Genomic DNA, 21,606 nt, shown 5'->3' with positions numbered 1-21,606 from the left:
ACTAAATCTTTTGTTCTTAATGACAAAAGCTTATATGAACCAAGCCCTTCAAAAACCTCACTCTATAACATACTCGAGGTGGTATTGTCATCAATCACCAAAAAGGGGGAGATTGAAAGCATCTAGGCCCCTAAGTGGATTTCGGTGATTAATGTCAATACAAGATTACTATGACTAACATGTGTTTTACAGAGGCAATTAAGTTAGGTCATGGTAATGAAGATCGATTGGGCAATCAAGGTTGTCATGCCCCTACGATGGAAATCGTTTCGGTTTTCAAAGGATGGATGACAAGGTTAAGGATGACTAGTTCTAAGTGTCGATTGAAGTTGGAGAGACACTTAGAGTAGTTTAGGACTTTGTTTTTCCTTTGGCCATACTATGAAGGGGGGGGTATGAATGGGTAGCTTGACCTAGTTGAGTCTAGTGAGTTAGGTGTGGTGCACACTTGTTAAAACTAGCTCTAGGTAGCTCCTATGAATGCCTAAAATCCTTTGGAGCAAACTTCATTCACATATGATCGAAAGTTAGAAGTGAATGGAGGGTCAAATACTGACCGGACGCTTGGCTCTGGTGCGACCGGACGCTGGCCGCAGGGTCCGGTCAGTTCATTTGACTATGAAGAACAAGTCTGGTGTGATCGGACGTTGAAAGGTCGTGTGACCGGATGCTGAGGGCCAGCGTCCGATCGACTCCAGTAAGGGTCCAGACTTGAGAAAGTGCGACCGGACGCGTCCGGTCAGTGGTGACCGGACCTTGAGTATCCAGCGTCCGGTCGTTTATAGTAAGCATCCAAGAGCGACCGGACACGTCCAGTCGGTACTGACCGAACCCTGTCAGCGTCCGGTCATCACTTGAAAACTGTTCACGGGTTGAACTGACCGGAGCGTCCGGTCAAAACGATCGGAGCATCCGGTCACCCCGCAGAAGCTGATAACGATTCATTTTTCAGGCTGCCTTATAAATAGAAGCTCCACTCGTGAGTGGAGTCACTTTTTGCTCATTCCAACAGCTGAGAAACACGTTTGTGAGTGCCAAGAAGAGCAAGGTCCTAGTGAGGTATTTGTGATTTGAGAATCCAAGAGTGAAACCTCATTAGTGAATCAAGAGTAGACAAGTGTGTATCCATCTTCTCATTAGGCTTCGCGTGGTCAAGTGAGAGTTTGTGCTTGTTACTGTTGGTGATCGCCATCACCTAGACGGCTTGGTGGTGATTGGGAGTTTGGTGTTCACCCGGCGGAGCTTGTGGGTGACCCAACTCAAGTTGTGAGCGGCTTTGGGTGATTCACCACGATGGAGTATCGAAGAATCAACCCGTAGAGAGCAGTTGATCCTTGCGTAGATCAAGGAGGAGCTACACCCTTGCGCGGGTGCTCTAACGAGGACTAGTGGGGAGTGGCAACTCTCCGATACCTCGGCAAAACATCGCCGCGTTCCCTTCTCTCCCTATTTACTTTGAGCACTTACTTTGAGTATTTACTTTGAGCAATTCAATACTTGTTTTACATTCATAGAATTGCTATGCTAGAGTAAGTTTGGAACATAGGGTGCAAGTCATTTGTGCGTTGATTTGATAGAAACACTTTTCTAGGCACAAGGGGTTAATTGGGTTATCCGTAGGATTTGATTATTGCAAGAAAATTTAGAATTAGCCCAATTCACCCCCCCTCTTGGACATCTTGATCCTTTCAAATGGCTCCGGAACTCCCTCCTGTACGAGAACCTCCTCCTCGTACTCCTCGATTACCTCCTCATACTACTGCTCGCCCACAGTCACAAACTCTACCAACTCGTTATCTACATGCATGAAATAATGATGCAACGCTTAGTAATACGGCAACAGCAACTTTTAAAATAAGAATACATCTACCAAGCTACTAAGCTAACTCTAATGACTAATACGCAAAGTTACCTATTATTCCTACTAAACAGGTATAAAATATTTCATGTATTATCTTAGCAACTAAAGACATCCTTATTGTTAATATCAATTTACTATATATATGATAAAACAAGGTGCACTAGCTACCATATTTATCAACCTATTCTAAGACCACAAAAATTATAGTGAGCACATAATAATACAATGAACCTACTGTAAAAAAATTTAGGGCTAGCACTTCTATCAATGCATCACAAAAATTTATTCTCTAAATAACCATAATAATAATACGTATTTTAAAATAATAAAGTAACCCTAAAGGTATCACTGAACTATACGAACTAATTACACTAACAGATAGATCATGAATTCTAGAATCTAACATAATTTATTTTATAATAAATAGATAAATTCAAATGAGCTTTAGGAAAGAAGAAGATGATAGGGATGGATAGGTCTTGATTTTAGATAATTTTAGGAAGAATAATCGAGTGAATCGGAGGTTGTACGAGGGAGATATGGCTTTTACAAGGTGGGCTGTTAATTGAATCAAAAAATTAAATTGACGTGATGAAGGGAGTGCCGGTGCTGATCATATAATGTGCTGGACGGGTAGTGAACTAGACTTTCCATGATTATGAGAGGGAAAGGTGCTGGTTCATTCATGCAGGTCAAGAAATTAACGGAGGAGAAGGAGGGGATTTTTGCAGGCTAGCTACCTCGGCCGATTGCAGCTCGAGGAGGGAGGTCGATGGAGCGTAGCTTTCTCGAGCAAGACAGAGAAACTTGATTTGGGAGAAGCCAGTGAGTAATGGAGTGGGACGGCTTGGTGGCTCAGTGTGTCCTTTTAAAGATAGGAGACACGAAGGCGTGACAGCGACGCGTCGTAAGGTTAGTGGCTAACTAGCTTGCTTAAAGGTAATAAAGCGTTGCTTGTGCACAACATGCTGCTTGAATGAACAGTGTTTTCTGCGGTGAACAATGTTTTCTACGTTGAACAGTGTTTGCCACAGTGACCAGTGCAAGACACAGTGAACCGTGTTTACTTCATGCTAAAGTATTTTGTGTTGCTGCAGTGCTGACGCGTGAAAAGGTGTCTGAGCTACGTTTGCAAAGCAACTGAGCAGCGAGCAACTGGCATGCTCAGCGGGCTGAGCCTGTGGAGAAGATAACTTGCGCGGGGAGGAGCATCATGGTGAGCTAGCATAGGGTAAGAACGTGTAGCCCTACAGCAAAGCATTAATGGATGGCACGCGAATTTCTACGAGCTATTGCGGTTGGTCATCTTCGTTTGCTGAAGAGCGCGTGCAACACGCTAGAGGCTGCTGCCTAACTCGCCATTCATGACACGGCGAAGTAATGACACTGTGGCAAAACTTGCCAGTGAAGGGTACTGCAAGCATGCTACGCGGGCTTGCTCTACGAGTGTGCTGAAGACGTGCTCCGGGGATAAGAAGGAGATGAAATAACGAGAGATGGAGTTGGATCAGGATGACAATAGTGAGTTGAACTGTGCTGGAGAGTATTTGGACAAGGAATAAATTAGAGCACAAATTGAGAATTAGTGCGATAAAATTTAATTTCTCATTTTACCACATGCAATAATAAATAAACATAATGCTCATGATATGGTTTTAGCAAAAACTGTATAATATAACACCGATGGTGTTACACCGGGCATCCCACGCTCGCCGCGCACCACCGTCGGCCCCGGCACCTGCAGCGCCTAGTCGTGCCACCGTCGGCCCCGCTCGTCGGCCTGACCCACGCCCGGCGTCCACTGCGACTCCGTCGTCGGACAGGTAAAAATTATGAATTTACAATGTGCATACTTAGTTAGCTTTGATTGTAGTGTAGTAGTTTTGACATTTGTTATTTACTAGTTAATGTGATGACTCAAGTAGTTGATTTTTTAGTTAGTGAGCTAGTGATGTAGATATATAGATAGATAGAAACATAGATACATAGGTACATAGGTACATAGATATAGTTAGATAGCTACTTAGATAGGTAGTTACATATTTAGTTAACTAAATATGATCTAGCTATTTAGTTAGTACACTATATTTATGTATGTAGTTATTATCTTATTTACTTAGTTTGTAGTTAGAAAGTACTTATTAGGTACTATCTATCGTCTAATTTAAACTAAAGGACATGTGTTTTGTTATGTGTTTGAACTAGATGGACAACCTAGTGACCATATATCATGGAGGCACCGTTGAATACGATCGCTATGGATATGTTGAGTTTATTGACATACAAAACGTGCCTATGCTATTCAATGATAGGCCTTCATTTAGTGAGATGGTTACAAGGGCTCGGGTGGAGCTGCATTGCCTTGAAGATGATGGCATTGGCAGTTGAGGGTGTACTGCACCTAGGTTCTCCTCCCAACATCCTCAGGTGAATTATCTCAATTTGTTGTGCGGATCAGTGGAAGAACTATGTGAGATCGGCTATGAAGAGCCAGCTGCGAGGCTAGCTGCAATGTTTGGACGTGTTTGTGCATTGAGTGTTAGTCGATCTCATCCCTCTTGGGTTTTCCCCACCAATGAATCAGCACACACACATTGACCCTCCCATCCTTGAACTTGATATGGATGTGGAGGTTGCACCTACGGTTCTCGATGCTTAATCTGCCCCAAATGCGGTAGTTGGAGGTGCTTGTCAGACTCATGTTGTTGTGGCAGATCCTCCTCATGAGATCCCTTTGACACAGAATCATCCGAGTAAGTGTCTTAACTGTATGGTTATTGGGACCTTACCCCCTTCCTTACATCCATTTCTTTCATTCTTTCCTCATTTCTCTACTTATATTGCAAGAGATATTCCTGAGAATGTGGATGTGTCCCTTGTTGCTGCACAAGTGCATTGTGAAGATGAATTCCGTGGCTCTAATAGTGTTGAAATTATGCATGATTCGGAGCCATATGAGATGGCAAGGGCTCTTGATTCTGATGATGATCGCCCTGTTGGAGAGCTGACAGAGAGTGATGTTGGGATGCTGAGACGTATCTTTCTCAGCCGCCGTGATCCAAGAGTTCATGAGTTCAGCTACGGCCTCTGCGGCCTGAGTGAAGAATGTGTCGTCATCCTCCTCCGCCTATAAGCCCGCCTCTGCTAGAGCGATGAGCTCACTCAGTCTATTAGTGTTGTCCCTAGCCTCCTTCGCATGCAAGCTCGCCTCTGCTAGAGCGATGAGCTCGCTTAGTCTATCAGTGTCGTCCTCAGCCTTCTCTGTCTACAAGCCTGTCTCTACTCGAGCGATGAGCTCGCTCAGTCTAGCAATGTCATCCTCATCCTCGTCTCCCTCATCAGACAGCACAATCGGTGATTGAACGGTGCGACCAGCTCGCGTTCTGTGCTCATCTAACTTCTTTTTATCATACCTTGCATGAGTCACCTCTCCATCATGGTCCTCGCTGCATCTAATTTCTTCATATATAAAATGCAATCAGTTAGCAACGTGATTATATTACATTTAAAATCAGACAACGAAAAAAGGCTTTTCAAGCACTCACTGGCATAAAATGCAACAATATGCTCGTTCAAGACCTACATATGTACTTTTGTCTCCTCCCTTGCCTCCTTGCTTACCCTCTTCTCCTCTAACACCCTCGGTCTCTTCAATCCTCATTTGTTAAGCCCAATATCGATCGGGTTATAAATACCGCGCTGTCTAGCAAACTCACACATCTTGTCTTTGTGATGTTTAACGAATAGGTTGACGTAGTCAAGTCAATATCCTCTCTTCTGTGCAATTACCTGCCTCCCCTTCAGTTCATTCAAGAACTTAGCTTGACCATCATAATATTTTCACCTGCATTTCCTAGTGCTTTGTTCAAACAAAAAATTATATCATATATGTATTAGCAAAAGAAACAAAAATATGATTTCATGTTTACCATAAAAATAACCAACCTCATCATAGTCAACCATATGGCCACAATAATGGCCTATTCCAAGCTCCAAAGGGACTAGATCGTAGTTGGATTTAACACCATATTCGCACTTGACTAGAGGTGCTTTGTAAATTAACCTTTCTTTCTTTTTTTCCTTTGCCTTGGTGGCTCCGGCCATTGATTCTTATGACCATAGAGACACTCCTTGAAATGGCACTTCACAAATCCATACACCTAAGAGAAGAGATATTAGTACACGCATACATAGAGCTAAACATTTAAACAGATATACTTTCCACTTACTTCGTGTTTGTTCGGACACACAAACTCTAACTTATTCTCAAGGTTTATCATAGCTCGATCTCCGCATTCGCACAGAGGAGGTTCCTTAAGTCGTCTAACTGCGGCTAGGTGCTTCTTCTTAGCCGTCATTGACGGGGGGTTAGAGGGGATGAAACCCACCGCTTAAAGTGCTCACGTGGATGTGTCTCCTCTAAATCAATTGTTGAAAAGGAGGTACCTAGGGTCAAACTTGTTTGCACCGTCGATCCACTGAAAGAAAAAGCACATCTCATGGTCCTACACAATAAGATTTCAATAAAATATTAGTAGCATACTTACATAAATAAAGAAAAAAAGATAGTGGAAATAATTTCTTACATTAAAATGACTGCATGTGTAGAAGCAACACGCCGTTGTGTCCGGATGTTTCGATTGAAACACGTGGCCCGGGAAACCACAGTCACAGTTAGGGACATGAAGGTCAGGAGGGACGGGGGCATCTTTGCTAGACGCGTCGGGGTATAATTCTCGAGGACGACCCCGTTTTCGCCAAAACTTCTCCTGATATATTTTTTGCATCTAACATAACGAATGTAATTTAACAAACAAAAATCAAAACATCACAAATTAATATCAATGAGAACCATAACTACAATACAACCAATTTCGTTCTAAGAACCGAAAGCAATTAACATTAAACCCTAAACCTGTGGTTTTCAATGTTATGCACAATAATGAATCCATAACATAACAACTTACGCTGCGGTTACCTAGGTATAATACAAATATTAAAAATGGCATGAAACCCTAAGTAATGACGATTCTTAGGTTCAAAAATCCGACTAATATATACCGAATCGATGCGAAAAAATTAGGAGAGAAGCGATGATACCTTGCTCTCGAAGATCTACGAATCAAATCAAAATTTTCAAGGTCCAATATGCCGATTCGTGAGGTAGGACGAAGTGGGAAGAGAAAAAACCCGAGAGAGAGAAGAAAGAAGAGAAAGAAGGCTCGGATAGAAAGGTTGGGGCCGGGGTTAAAACATCACATCGGCGCCATAGATTATGGCGCCAAGCTTGACGCCAAGATTGGTGCCATAGATCTTGGCGCCGAGCTTGGCGCCATGATCTATGGCGTCGAATAGCTTGCTATGTCACCGCTACGTCTGCTTCGAGTCCAATAGCTCGGCGCCAGCAACGATGGTGTCGAGCTAAGGGTTCAGATTTTAAAATCTTACCTAAGGACATATTTGTGAAAAAATTCAAAAAAAAAAGCTAAAAAATAAAAAATTTGGACGCCGGCACTCTCTGTGCTAGCTGCCATCCATGCCAACCTCGACCATCGGTTAGCGACTGCCTAGCCGTCGGTGTTGTCTGTTCTGTTCGTGCACGTGCGTATCGAACTACCGGTATCATTCCATCTGCTACAGACAGCCGGAGAACTACCGCTTTCTCCATTAATAGTTTTTTTTTCAATTAATCGAACTACCACATGGAGAAATGCAACACTACAACACAGACCTGCGATTGTCGATTGGTTTTTGGACTAGAGAATGAGAATGTAAGGCCCAGTGGCTGCTTGGCTGTCTGCTTCACGTGTAGCCATACAGGTACAGGGGTCTCTAACGCCTTGGTCGCATTTGGTTTACCACCATCATAGAATCATAATATCAGAATATAGCTAATTTATTTGAAAATAATTCACAACAACAAATACATTAGGTTCAAATTAAATTAGGAAAATAATAAACTAATTTAATATTTATATATTTTTAATGATATTAAATAACGACAGTGCTATTCTACACCATAGGTGTATATTCTACACCACAAGCCAAAACTGACCAGATGAGTACTACCGAACTACGTTCAGTATCAGTCAGTACTACACCCAGTACCTTGAAATACTAAATAATACTGAAACGCGACTACTCTGAATTTTGTTCAGTATAACATCTTGGTGTAGAATAGTATTCTACATTCTACACCTATGGTGTAGATATAGCACATGTATATTAAATAAATATTAAAAAAATATTTATATATACTATGAAATAGTTTGAATGCCCTTATTAGTAATGGAGAGAAAACTTTTAAATAGATTCATTATACCTTGTTCTTTGCGAATATATGAATAAATGTCGGATATATTTTTTGTTAAATACAGATCTAGAATCGGATAAAGAAAGATATGAAGAACGAATTCAGCTACATCTATTTAGCATCTACATTAGAAAACGGATACGACTATGGATATTCATTATTATAAGTTTAGCGGATACAGATGTCGGCTGATTTGATATCCATTTCTATTTTTCATCCCTATACGCATAATCTATGTTGGGCCGGAGTATTTTGCGTTAGGCCGAGAAAGATGTGCTTGCGGGCAGCTTCTGGTGGTCTTCAGTATTCCGTCGTCAGCTTCAGTTGAGCGGGTTTTGATGGGCTGGCCCGTGACACTGAACTTACAAGAAACAACCATTTTCGCATTTTTCAAATGAAGACCGTATTCTGTTCCAGGAAGCTTGCACGCTGGTGTGCGTGCTTCTCCAATCTTGGCCAGAAAATTCGTGTTAGAAGCTTGGCGCGCGCATAACCTACCTACCGGCTACCCATTATAACGGGCGACTCTCCCGCGGTAATCTCGGTGTCCAAATGCGGTCATTTGACACGGTCTTCCCGTCTTCCTCAAGCGGACAACGCAACCAACCACAAGCGTTGGCAAACCATGGATGGAAATGGAAGCAAGGAGCAAGCGCACGCGCTCGAGAACCATGCACCTCAATTTTAGCAACCTCGCACAAAACCTGCATGCAGCATGCCTAATTATACCTTCTTGCCCCCTCCTCCCCCGTTGGAACGCATGCATTTGCTTCCCACCACGCCTGGCCTCCCTGTCGAGCGAGGGAGCCACCTTCTTGCCCCCAACGATCCGTCCATTATTCGCTCAAACGCTTGCTAGCTCGATCGGCGCCGTCGTTCTTGGACCGGCCGGTCGATCGAGCTGAATGGTCATGGCAGCGCCGCCAGTGCCGCTCCGGCGGATGCGGGCGCTCCTGGTGGTGGCGACGTTGCTCGCCGTGGTCACCGCCGCGGTGGCGCAGGACTATAACGATGGCGGCGGTGACGACGAGGATGACGAGAAGAAGAAGCCGCAGTTCAAGGCGCAGGAAGCGTGCAACGGCGTGTTCCTGTCGTACACGTTCATGGAGCGCACCAAGGAGTACCCGCACCTGAAGAACGCGACGGCGCAGCCGTACGCGTTCAAGGCGACGGCGTCGGTGCTCAACACCATGACCGAGGACCTCAAGGCGTGGCAGATGTTCGTGGGCTTCCAGCACAAGGAGATCCTCGTGTCCGTCGGCGGCGCCGTGCTCCTCGACGGCTCCGACCTCCCCGCCAACGTGTCCGGCGGCGTCACCTTCGCGGGGTACCCGATGGCCGACCTCCTCAACTCCATCGAGACGGCCGGCGAGCCGTCCCTGATCGAGAGCAAGATTGAGATCACCGGCACCCAGTTCGGCGTGAAGCCCCCTGGGAAGCCCATGCCCAAGACCATCAAGCTGACAAAACCCGAGGGCTTCCGGTGCCCCGCCCCCAACCACAAAGGTACGCATCGTCGTTCGCCTTTCGCTCGCCGCCATGTCTGTGGCTGTGGTACTTCATGCCATGGCCTCCGTCCACGGCCAATAACTACAACTGTTGCAATGCAAAATGCAATTGCAGGCAGCGTGATGTACGTGTGCTGCGTCAAGGACCGCAAGTTCAAGGCGAAGAATGCCAACAGCACGCGGTACCAGACACGGCAGGAAAGCCGACCTGACGTTCGCCTACGACGTGCTGCAGGCGACAGCCAACAACTACCAGGTGCAGGTGACCATCGACAACTGGAGCCCCATCAGCCGGCTGGACAACTGGAACCTCACCTGGGAGTGGAAGCGCGGCGAGTTCATCTACAACATGAAGGGCGCCTACACGCTGCTCAAGGAAGGCCCCGCCTGCATCTACAGCCCCGCCGCGGGCTACTACAAGGACTTCGACTTCACCCCGGTCTACAACTGCGAGAAGCGGCCCGTCATCGTGGACCTCCCGCCGGAGCGGGAGAAGGACGACGCCATCGGGAACGTGCCCTTCTGCTGCAAGAACGGAACCCTGCTGCCGCCCACCATGGACCCGTCCAAGTCGCGGGCCATGTTCCAGATGCAGGTGTACAAGCTGCCGCCGGACCTCAACCGCACGGCGCTGTACCCGCCGCAGAACTGGAAGATCTCCGGCAAGCTCAACCCGCAGTACGCGTGCGGGCAGCCCATCCGCGTGAGCCCCCAGGAGTTCCCGGACCCGACGGGGCTCATGTCGTCCACCCCGGCCGTGGCGTCGTGGCAGGTGGCGTGCAACATCACGCGGCCCAAGAAGCGCGCCTCCAAGTGCTGCGTCTCCTTCTCCGCCTACTACAACGACTCCGTGGTGCCCTGCAGCACCTGCGCCTGCGGCTGCGGCAACGACACGGCGACGTGCGACCCGGACGCGCGCGCCATGCAGCTGCCGCCGGAGGCGCTGCTCATCCCGTTCGACAACCGGTCGGCCAAGGCCCGCGCGTGGGCCAAGATCAAGCACTGGCGGGTGCCCAACCCCATGCCGTGCAGCGACAACTGCGGCGTCAGCATCAACTGGCACGTCATGAACAACTACAAGTCCGGCTGGTCGGCGCGCATGACCATCTTCAACTGGCAGGACTACACCTTCAAGGACTGGTTCGCCGCCGTCACCATGGGCAGCCACTTCAGCGGCTACGAGAACGTCTACTCCTTCAACGGCACGCGGATGGGCGCCCCCTTCAACAACACCATCTTCATGCAGGGGGTGCCGGGCCTCGCGTTCCTCGAGCCCATCACCGACGGGAAGACGCCGGCGGAACCCAGGCTTCCCGGCAAGCAGCAGTCGGTCCTCTCGTTCACCAGGAAAGACGCGCCCAACATCGACATTCCCAAAGGGGAAGGTTTCCCCAAGAGGGTCTACTTCGACGGCGAGGAGTGCGCGCTGCCGGATAGGATACCCAAGGTGTCGAACGCGCGCCGGCGGGCTGGGACGCCGAGCCTCGGGCAGGTTGCCATGGCGGCGGCGCTCGTGATGATTGTGGCGCTACTGGATTCCTTGCGCCTATGATGAGTGAAAACGATCGACTTCACGGGCCGAGTTTATACATAGGGGATTTGGCTTGGGGCGCTGCATTTGTTGAACACTTTAAATTGCAGGGGACGATTGTACGTTTTCACTTCGGTTCAGATATCACAAATGATCCCCACACCAAATGCAGAAGCTCCATTTTACAAACGAGTACACAAGCATCCAAGTGGAAACTGACCTGAATGAATTAAACAAGTGGAGGGTGGGACGTGGGTTGGCCGGAGATGATGAACATATATGCTGGTTTGGATGCAACAAATGTCTGTGAGGGTCATATGGGTATGATGGTGAGAGTTGTAACTTGTAAGGGGATGGAGGGGGGCATGTAACATTTCAAGGTTGTGGTTGTATTGGTTGGATGTCTATGCTCATTGGGTTTCCACTTTTATTCCAGTTTCATTGCCTTACAAAAGCTCACGAGTTTGTCTATGTATATTCCGCGTAATTAGTTTTCATCTACAGAGGAGGGTGTATTCATATTTTAAAATCAGAAAAATAAAATTTACAGCTGTGATGCATAAAGTCTCAATGTACATATTTAGTCAGCATCCCCTCCTTAGAACCTAACATCTCAGTCTGTCAACTAGTAAGGTGGTCCGCGCGAATATCATGCATGGGTAGCTAGCCTTTTTTTCCACTTAACATCTGAATTTTCCTTGTAAAATACTTTGTGTTAATAATTTTGTTTCTTTGTTTGATTGTTCTTTGGTAAGAACAGAAAAAACTCATCTCCAACAGTTCTCAATCCCACCTTCCAATCTTTCCGTGTTTGAAAAAATAGACCGATCTCGCGCCGTGCATCTCCCACGCGCCTATCCATCAGCCAATCTAAAGGTGGAAGAATATGAGAAAGAATAAAGAGTAGGAAATGGTCTTGATGCAAATATAAAATAATATAAACAAGGGGTTAGGATAATTTAGAAATAGTATATGATTCTTGATTTAAAATTATCTTTTATATTTTAGGAGTGAATTATTGAAAACTATTGTAGATGGTTTTATTTATTCCTCCCAATATTTTTTGGTGAGTTGAAAAACTTTATGGTTTTGGGAAAAAAATTGTTGGGCTTGGAGATGCTCTATCTGATTTTTTTCTTGTAAAATATTTTTCCTTGTAGTTTTGTTTCTTTATTTGATTGTAGTCGTTTTTTTTTTCTGCGCTCCCGTTGCATCTATGGGTCGAAGTCTATATAGTTATCATCGATCAATACCCTTTTCTTTTATGAAGCAGGACATCGATCGATACCTTGTCCTGAACCTATTATGGTCTCTCTCTTTTTTCGATTTCTTCCCACTTCAATCGCAATATGGCTGTGCAATTTTTATCGATACCTAACTAAGGTAGCCTTCATTTTCGTTTTGGTGAGCCCCAATACTCAGTAAAACCAAGACCCAAGTCACTTAGCAATTGGCCTATTTATACCTTTTAATGAAATACGTGTCAACGGACATATTGTTGAAAAAAATTAGCCTATTTATAAATTTAAATTTTGGACTATCTTGTAAATTTTAGCGCAGCTACATTGTTGCCTTTTCTCCCAAAATATAGCTAGACCCATTGTAATTCAGCTCTTATTTGTTGGAGCCACTTTGCCTCAAGCAACCAGATATATAGGATCATTGTAGTATGTTTTTAATCATAGAGTCAAAGAAATATTATTTTAAATTTACTTAATAATACACATTACTATTTTTTATAAATTTTAATTTTAAGTTTAGCTATTTATATTTTATATGGACTATTTATTTTTGGTATTTTTTGTGCGATTTTTAAGAGAAGAGGGAAGGGAGAGAGTTTAAATGCAAAATGCATGCCACACTAGCATCATACATGAGCAAGAAATGCACATATACCGCTTAACAAGTCTAGAGACAAAACAAATGCATTTTCAAAGTTCGTGGACCTAGTAACACTCTTTGACAAGTTCAGAGACCGTTCATACATTTAACTCTTATAACTTTTCATATTTTTTATTCAGAAATTGCCTTGTGTTTTACATAGACTGTTTATTTAGTTATTTTTGTTACTAATGTATATGGAAATCAAATCACTATTTTATAATTTATTATTTCTATAATTGGCTATTTATTATTGTATTAGGCATGGAACCACCCCCCCCCCCCACACACACACACACAAATTTGTGTCCTTTGAAGCTTAGAAGAATAACCCAAACGCATAAAATAGGAGGAAAAGCCCCTCCTAAAATATGTTTTTAGACCACGCCTCTCATGCCAGGTCATCTTACTAGTTCTCCAATTCCAAAAAAAAAAAAAAACTTACTTGTTCTCTTGGCATGTGTACTTCAATGAAAACATTAGATCGTGCACTTTTACAGCTTTTACAATATGGGCAGAACTTTCCTGAAGCTGAATTCTGTCGCAAGGTGGTGTTCATTTCAACTTGTATTGAAAAAATTATGTATGCAAGGCATGCTACCCGCACCACCTTCTGTCTGTACAAAATTCTTGAGTGCAAACAACGTGAGATACATACGACCGGTTGCACTCATCCTGTACTCAACCCACTAGCCTGGCACCATCAGAGTCAGTGTATCTGAGGACACGTCAGACGATGACCACCCGTGTCCTGTAAATCTTCACTCAAAGTAGTGTGTAGAAAATGGTCGTGTATGTTCAAATGGTAAGGATAATCCATTGGGGAGGTGTGTTCCATGGCACGTCTAAGGTTTCTTTGCTTGTTGTGCCTGTCAAAGCAACAAGTGTAGCGTACTCAGTTGTTAAGTAAGAAAATTCCTGCATTACATATATCGGCACTTGTTACAGCCTTCATGTAAAGAAGTAGTGCTTACCAACATGATAGCAGGAACTTGATTAGCAATAGGATAGCAGGTTACCTTTTTCAGGTATTTTTTGTGAAGTTTCAATGCTCCAGCACAAGCTTTCTTGGCATCCAAGTTCCCATTTACATCGTTCAATATCTGGAAGGAAATAAAAGCAAAAGTTAAAATTGTTGATGTACAACCCAAGCATAGATCAAAGTGATCATTTGTGAACTCCACGAAGGAAAGATTACGCCCCTTACCCTGATAAGATCATCCAGTCCTCTAGCTTCTTGTAATAGCTTTTCTCTCTTTTCCTTAAGGACACTAGCAACCATGAAAACTGAAATTGGAACCGGACCATCTTCACCATCCTCAGCCCCATTTTTAGCATTTTCCTTGTCCTTATCCTTATTATTATCCCACTTGCCAAAATGGCGCAGTCCTTTCAGTTTGGATTTAGAAACTTTATTTTTATGTACTGCACCTTGTTCTTCACACTGCTGCGAAGAAGATGTCAGGGTCGTATTCCAGAGCCCACATCATCTGTTCAGAGGTTTCAAAGACAAAAGATGAGTTCAAAATCAACATAAGGCTCATAAAAAAGAATATAATAATTCTAGTAAAATAAACCGAAGCTGCACTTAAAGCTCTTAAGGTATCACAAAAATGTTATTTTTGTAAAGAGTATGCCTCAAGATCATGAACAACGAACGTCAATGAGAAGAATCAATAGACAACCAATGGTCTCATTCTGCATACATTCATCATATCATATTGTATTATTATTATGGCAGCTTCATACCTCCCAGAGGTATAAGGAGTCTCCAAATGATACTTCACGCCTAAATAGCACCATGAACATACGGAACGCAAAAAGGTAGTCACCTCCACCAAGAGTTTCTGCATTGAGGACTCAGTACCAGTAAGAGAATATTCACAGTAAGACAAAATTAAGATTGACATTTGGACAAGTTTGTGCTACCCATATTTACCTAGGTGGTCATGTAGCTTCGGGTCAAGAACCTGAATAATAGATGCAAGGTGTTGAAGTTGGTTGGCTACTCCCACAGATTGATCTGTGCATTTGAAATTTCCTCGCTACATTTCAATCATCAAAGTGATCAGAATGATGTCAAACATGAAAGGAACCAAATGTAGGTGACCTGCAACAGTACCAATGTATGTTTCTGAATTTTTAGAAGAAAAATTACAAAAAGCAAGACATACCAATCTACGCATCAATTTCTCAAAGCACCAAAAGGCATCTGCTTCATCATTTAGTAGAACTATCATTGGTGAGCATAAATCACTCATTCCTGTATGAAGTATAAATGATAATACACCTGTAAGCTTATTTGGACTGTGAATGAGTTTTCTCTGCATGTCTGATGTAGCTAACCTTGGCAGTAACCAACATCTTTGTCAATCCATGCATACACAGCTAGAATATCCCATAATTTGGAAAGATTTTCTTTGTTCTCATAGAATACCATGGTGCGATCAGTGCGTAGGACGTCAAGCCCTATATTGATATTCAAAGGTCAATAAAAAAGATAGGGAGAAAAGAATCAGGAAGCAGAGAAAAAGAAATAAAGTTAAAGCATACCAATTTGATGCAATGTCAGCTTCCACTCGATAATTTGCTTATCGGTAATGCGTTCTGCAGATTCATCAATTTCAGTTCCATTTATGCTGGTAGTTGGAGCACCTTCTGAAGTGTTCTTGTCAGAAGTAGCCTCAAGTAAAACCAGAGGATCCTTAATAGGTCTGCCATCCTCAGTGATAAGTGGTGCTGTGATAACTTTACCGCTACCAACATGCGAATCCATCTGTCGACAATCTTCCTTCCATCTGGCATACTGTAGCCTGTGTGATTCATAAGGTCAAAAAATAAAAATTCAGGCTAAGCGAACAGCATGTTTTACTGATAGTTCTTTATTCCTATAAATAAAAATCATCGGAATAAATTATTACAGAGATATCGGGAAAGGATTTGCGATGCGAGGACAATACAAGGGGAGGAACTGAACAATTACTTTCTATGGTAACTGAGTATAAACTGAAGCTTGCCATCCGAAAAAGGGGTGATGGTGCACAAAATTATTTCTTTGTCTATACCATAGGGGTCACACTAACTTTTCTTGGTAGAAATAATTGTCTTTAGTAAGAGAAAAAACAGGAAACCAAAATGGCGATCCAATATGGAATAACTAGCAAAAAAAAAAAAAAAGAGCAAATGTTTAATTGGTGAGTCGACAGGCATTACTACCACTCTTTAAATTTAAGGGGGCGAATACTTACAAATTTCCTAATGCGAAAAAAATGCCTATCAAACAAGAAATGCCTTGTATATTTTACTGAAGCAAGTACCTCCGTATTTGCCTGATCTCTTCCCTTTCATCAAAGGTACTTCTGGGATCGAAGCAGCCAAGTAAGAATTCCCAGACCTCTCCTCTGACTGTTGGATGGACACCCTAAAAGAAGATAGATCATATTGATTGTTATGTAAACATTACTAAATGAACATAACACATATAAGAAATATCTGTAGGACAAGGAGCATATATGAAACTAAGGAATCTTACTCCTCTTTGTATCCGGCTTAGGACTGAGGCAATATCAAGACAGCCATCGGGACTAAATGCAGCCTGCCATTTCCGAGCACTTAATGTTTTGCCAGCCTGAAATGAAGTATATAAGATATAGTTGCTTGGAACAAGAAAGGATTGTGTTTTGTAGACAAAAGAACAAGAGTGGCATCAAGGCCTCAACAACAGACGTAAAAATGCTATCAATATTGATATAGGAGTAAGTAAGTTCGCACAAAGACCCTATGTCCTTCGATCTGACCTGATTGTAATTATTTCATAAACTAAGCAACTTGGATTCTGCAGCAGAGATTTGGCTACAAAAGAGTTATGAAAGAACTGAATGTATTGAGTGGGCTCATCTATTTGGTGCTGATGAGGCTTGGAAAGGAAATGGGATATTATTAAGACAAGGACGAAGACTGATGCTAGTAGTATTACAAAAAAACATCTTCTTTATTAAATCAGCAATTTATAGAGCAGATACAAGATGTGTTATTGAAGCAATGAACCAATAGATTCTCCATCTTTCCAGCTACACAGTATTCATTTGTAAAATTTGTTTATGTTTTCCTTCATTGCACCAATACTACAGGGGCCCAATCCTTTGTTTCTTTTCTAAAGGAAAAGGCATACATTGGCCAAATTGCGATACCAGCAAACACATATTATGCTTTCTATAGGCATCATCACACCATAATCAAAATTGACAGATACAGAATGAAATAAAAGAGAGACATATGAAAGTAGAAAAACCAGACCTTAATCTTGAACTTGCTCTTGGGCACACCGTCCGTGCAGTCTGACCGGACCTCGTAGTAGGAATCCGCGGGCGTGCCGCTGCTGAGCCCCCACTTCATCATCCTCGAAGCTCAATCAACGACAGCACGCCACCAGGCCAACAGGTCGAATCCAGCCAATGCAAGACGCGCTAAATGACAGCACCACCTTCGCGTTCGTTGAAGCACCCAGCGAGGCTTGCAACAACCGTTTGACCTTCTTCCAGGACTAATCCAAGAACGCCTAGATCAATCACAGGAACGAGCCGGATCACGCGCAATGGAGCAGGAGCGGAGCCAATCCCCCCTCCAACCTGCCTTCCTGCCTGCCTGCCTCCTGAACCGAAGGATGGGAGTTGGGACCGCAGGAGGAGGAGGAGGGGAGGTTAAGGGGGGGATGCGGTCGGGGCGAACCGGGGAGGCCGGGTGGGGTTAAATTAGGAGGAGGAGGAGGTCGGGAGCGACGGGGAGGGAGGAGGACGACCGGTTCCACGCTGCCGCCAGGCTCCAGCTCGCCGGCTTCCCCGGGCATTCCTTGGCCCCCGTCTTGGACGGTACGAGTTGGGTTTGTCGGAAATGGACAGCTTCACTCCAATGCCAGACTTCGTTACTGGATGACCACGCGTTGCTATCTATAGCTATTGTGGATTTCATCGGTAGGTATGGTAGTTATCCGTTAGGTACTTTAATTAACTGACGGGTTTTCATTATTATTTTTGGATTCATGGCCTGTGCCCTGTGGTGTTTTGCTGGAGCTGTAAACCTGTAATGGTTGGGTTGATTAAGGTAAGATGGAGTTTATGGCTGGATTCTCAGCTGACCATGGTCAAAATTTGGGATGTGGCCAACCTAAAATCCTTTAGGTTTTCTTCTAGGTTCAAAGAACCAAACGAGTCCTTGAGGATGACTAGGTCTGTCTTCTTACATCATCATGGATGAAGGTGTTGGTGGTGTGGGACCAAGGAAAACTGTCTCTATAGAAAGCACATGTTCACAATACAAACTCACACCTAACCTGGCTGGGGATATACCAGCCCACACACAACGCACCAGATAGTACATATGCCGGTTCCAAACCTGAAGAACGTTGAAAAACGACTACCCTTAGGCTAAGGCCAACGGCAAGCATAACAGCGAACACCATGAGAGCTACAAACAGAAAAAAGGGAAGGCATTTATAGAATATAGCCCATCAGATGACTCCTTCGACTTAGTGACCTTCAGTTTGTCTCCAAAATGACTTCAGCCATTTCTTCATTCTGTCGATCTTGTCTGCCAGAAATCTTGCATCTTGTTGATCAAAAGAATGAGCCATTTCTGCACTGAAAATTTTGTGAAAGAATTCATTAGAAGATCGTGGAATTTTTTTTTCTCAATTCTCATTTTGTTTCTGACATTCCACAGCCCCCATAGCACAATAGCAAACATAAACAGCTTAACATGATAATTCCTTTCCCCTAAGACAATCTAGTGGTCAAAAACATATTGCATACTTCTCGGGCACCTATCCCAACCAAGGGCCTCTTTAAAGCAGAATCAGATCAGTCTAGCTATATATGACATTCAAAAAAGATGCGATCCACCATTTCAGAACATCCACATAGGCTACAGTTTTTGCTATGGAGTCGGTGTGTTCACTCCTTGTGTGAGAACAAAAATCGCTGCATCATGACTGTAGAGGCTGTTTGGTTGTCCGCCATGGAGAGTTGGCTAGTGTTTGGTTTACATGCAAATGGTGGCAGCTACAAGTTTTTTCTGTTTATTTTCTCGCCACAGGCTTCTGCTGCGCCACAACTGCTTTGGCGGGCTTTGGCTCGGGACCAAACATCCCTGTAAATAGTAATCAGCCTCCGGCCAAGCGTCCCCTGCGCATCGATCCGCTCGTGGGTTGAATTTGTTCATGGGCCGTATGTCTTCCGCCGTCTGTAGGTTCGCTGTTTCCACGCCGAACGTAGCAAACATTGTATTATCTGCTACTGCTAGCTATTCTGGTTAGTCCGTTATACATTTCCGTCATTCTTTTTTTGCACCCCCAAATAGCACGTTCCATCGTGAGAACAGAATCTCGGTTTTCATCAATCATTCAATAGAAAACCGCTTTATGAAAGTCGATTTTATTTTCATAGAAGTAAGATTTATTTGATGGAAATGGTTTTATGGGAAGAAAGTTTCTTCGTATAAACAAAATTCCAAAGCCACCTAGATTTTTTGAATATATTTTTGTCAATTTGAAAGAAAGGACCTAAAGGCCTCTAAAAATCTTGTAATTTCTAAATAGATTTAAAGATTCAAGCATGGTCTATTTTGTTTGTATTTGGTATATTATTTTTTTAGTGAGCCGAAGCATGTGTCTACAACTAGCAGCAACTAGACTTACATTAAAACAAAACCCAATTTGTTTGTGACGGCTCCAGAGAACTATAAGTAGATGGGAGGACGACCACAACGTTGTTTGGATCATTCTCCAATTGATCCTAGGCCGTGTCCCTAATGAATCTAACTTAATACATGGGCCAGTAGCCCAAAATATAGGGTGACACAACACCATAGGTAGAAAAGGTCTCAGCATTAAAATGACAACCGCAGATGCATCTTATAAGATATAGGCATGAGTTTGGATTCATTAGAAAGTAGACTTGATAAGATTTCCATGAAGTGCTAGAATGTCACAATCGGAGTCCGTCTGAAGCCGTGGTGATCGTCGCACTGAGGCTGTTCTGCAGTCCGAATCCAACTTTCAAAACGTGTTGGACTTGAACACTTTCTTTCCTTGGACCAAAAATAACATGGTGGCCTGATGTAGGCCGTTAGAAATACTTGGACTTGGTCCAAAATCACTTTAGTTAATCATCCATGCTTCTCATATGCAATTGGCCTTTCTCTTAATCCATGTAAGTAATTCTGAAAACGAAAATATGCACACTTCACGGTGTAGCACAAATTCATCAAATATATCAAGATAAGCCACATAGAATGGCTGCACCTTTCATTTAGAAGTGGTTAATATGATCATATCTGAGCCGGTGATGTCCTCACCATGGTTAAAAAGAAAAACATCTGATGATTCTAACAATGTGGAGAAAGAGAAAATGTTAAAAGTTATAAATGTTGTGGTAGTGGACTGCTTCAAGAAAATGGCAGCAGGAGCTAGGACCTAGGAGGTAAGGAATTGCTTTCAGTTTTTCATCATCTTTTAGTTCGTGAATTCAACCTTGGAACAATATTTAATTATCTAATTAACATCTTTATTGATAGGTTATTATCTCGACGCAATTTTAGTGACGTATTTTGACATGTGGACCTTAGATATTTTGTTGGTATTTATTTATATTAACATCTAACAATCACTGCAGAAAGATTCTTTATTTAGATAAGCATTTCTACTGTTGCCACTTTGTCATCGGACCAATATTATTATGACATGTGTATACTGAAGTCATGCAGTGTTAAGTGTGCACTTGGGTCCTTCGTGCTCTAGACTCGCCCCTGTTGTGATGGCAAGTGTTTGTCTCCCATAGAATTAACAAAGGTGCGAACAATCTTCTCAGCGTCGACCACCGTCTTTGGCTAGTAGAAGACTTGTTGAAAGGCTTTTCTGACCAATGTTTGGAGCATAGCGTGATGTCCAGTAGGCTCTAGCGTGGATGTCAAGTAGCAAGGATTTGCCTTCCTCTATCGATATACATCTTTGTAAGGTACTTCTATTTGTGGAGCTCATTGTCGATCATGAATTCATGATAAAAGACTCACTTTTCTAGATAACCATCGTGCCTCTGTTACATCCATTGAGAGGATATCAGGGTAACAAGTAAGCGATAAACGCTTGTGCCAACTGCCCAGTCTAGGGTGATTGCCATCACTTTTAGTCATGGCTCTTCTTCAGTTTTTTTATCCTCTAGTCGAATAGAGGGTTTTTGGACAAGTCGGGAAAACACACTAGGTGGCACTGATTCATGAGCGGATCCTAGCTTGGCTAGGGTGTCTGTCGTATCATTGTCCTATCGAAGGACATGATGCACCTCAATGTGGTCGGACTTGTGTTCTAGCTTTCGTACTTCCTCGTAGTATGCCACCATATTTAGATCTTTACACTGAGGACGTTCCTCCATTACCTGGTTAATGACTACTCGGAGTCGCCACGGACATAGCTAGTTTCTAGCACTGAGACTGCCTTTATGTGCTAGTCCCTCCATTCCAA

General features: G+C 43.5%; 2 pseudogenes; one reads left to right on the top strand and one right to left on the bottom strand.

Moving 5' to 3' along the window:
- The first annotated feature begins 8,946 nt into the window (after positions 1-8,946).
- LOC136552455 (COBRA-like protein 10) lies at positions 8,947-11,650 on the top strand (annotated as a pseudogene).
- A 1,905-nt stretch (positions 11,651-13,555) lies between these two features.
- Positions 13,556-17,971, bottom strand: LOC136552454 (rab GTPase-activating protein 22-like; annotated as a pseudogene).
- Positions 17,972-21,606: the final 3,635 nt, after the last annotated feature.

Source organism: Miscanthus floridulus, chromosome 4 (assembly GCF_019320115.1).
Source record: "Miscanthus floridulus cultivar M001 chromosome 4, ASM1932011v1, whole genome shotgun sequence".
Taxonomy (NCBI): domain Eukaryota; kingdom Viridiplantae; phylum Streptophyta; class Magnoliopsida; order Poales; family Poaceae; genus Miscanthus; species Miscanthus floridulus.
Note: the sequence above shows the minus strand (reverse complement) of the source record. Positions and strands in the feature narration are given on the sequence as shown.